Here is a 1,303-nt window from a genome sequence, read left to right as displayed (position 1 = left end):
CTTCAAACAATAAACTGGGTATCATGAAATAAATTATTCCATGCAGAATTTTAACATAAAATTTTCTTTTCAAATTTCTTCAGCCAGAAATAATGTTCTTGATGACCAGTAAAGTATAGTTCAATAGGCATTCAGACGTTAAAGATAATATTCAACAGTAAAAATATTCACGTCTTAGTGAATCACAAAGATCAGGAGCCACACTATCACTATATAGTATCGCCATCTGTGGACCAACCTATACACTAGTACTGGTATCACACACACACACACACAAAAACTATATACAGGAAAAATCATTGAAAGACTTTTACACTAAGATTTAAAAAGCCTGGTTTATATCCTATGCTGATTAAAAGAGCAAATCATGGGAGTTTCAGAAGCTCATGATAAAGGATACTTACATTTCACGTTTACATTCAAACAAGGAGGGGCGTTCGCAGAAATTTTTCCAGGGAGGGGCAAAGTAGTGTGGTATTGTGAATTGAATAAAAAATTCATGTACTTAGGCTGAATGAATAAAGAAATAATTATGTTTCTCATTTCTCCCCCCCCCCCCCTGCGGACGCCCATGCAAACAAGCAATTTCGAATTGTTTCTCATATAAACGCCCTACCAATGTCCATCGGAAAATTCTACCCGAGTGCTCGAAAAACAAGGATCATAATAGCCTTGCAACCTTCAGAAGTATTAGAAATTCTAGTAATCACCTCCAGTCTTAATAACATTAATTATCCTAACGAATATCCCACACCTGATAGCTTGGAAAGTAAGGGTTGCAATCGGAGGCGTCACTGGGCACCGGTACACTCTTGAAAAATCAGAATAGAAAACCATGATCGATATCATACTGAAACGTCGAAATTTCCCGCAAGTTCTGGGCCCGAATCTTTTAAGTACTTACTGACGCCTCTGGTTGCAACGTCCTTTTAAGTTAGAACTTTTTGTGAATTCCCAGTATTCGTTCAAGCGTTGCATCTACTAACATCAGTCATCCCGTTGTATAAATAATCATGCAACTATCTCATGATATCTTATAAACATCTCTCAATGAAACCCATTTTGATATCTCTGAGAGTAAAGGTCACAACGCTCTTTCGGTTCTGTTAATCCAGATACCACTAAGTCCACCACACAAATTACGTTGAACATTAAACCATGCAACTCCACCACAACCTTTTCTGCGAGAGAATTTAAATGGCACGAAATTAGAATGACTTGTGACAGTAGGTAACTAGAACACCAGCAAGTTATCCACTTACCATGTTCAATTTTGTACTATATATATATATATATAACTTAC

This window comes from Limulus polyphemus, unplaced genomic scaffold (assembly GCF_000517525.1).
Source record: "Limulus polyphemus unplaced genomic scaffold, Limulus_polyphemus-2.1.2 Scaffold6648, whole genome shotgun sequence".
In the NCBI taxonomy this organism is placed as follows: Eukaryota; Metazoa; Arthropoda; class Merostomata; order Xiphosura; family Limulidae; genus Limulus; species Limulus polyphemus.
Note: the sequence above shows the minus strand (reverse complement) of the source record.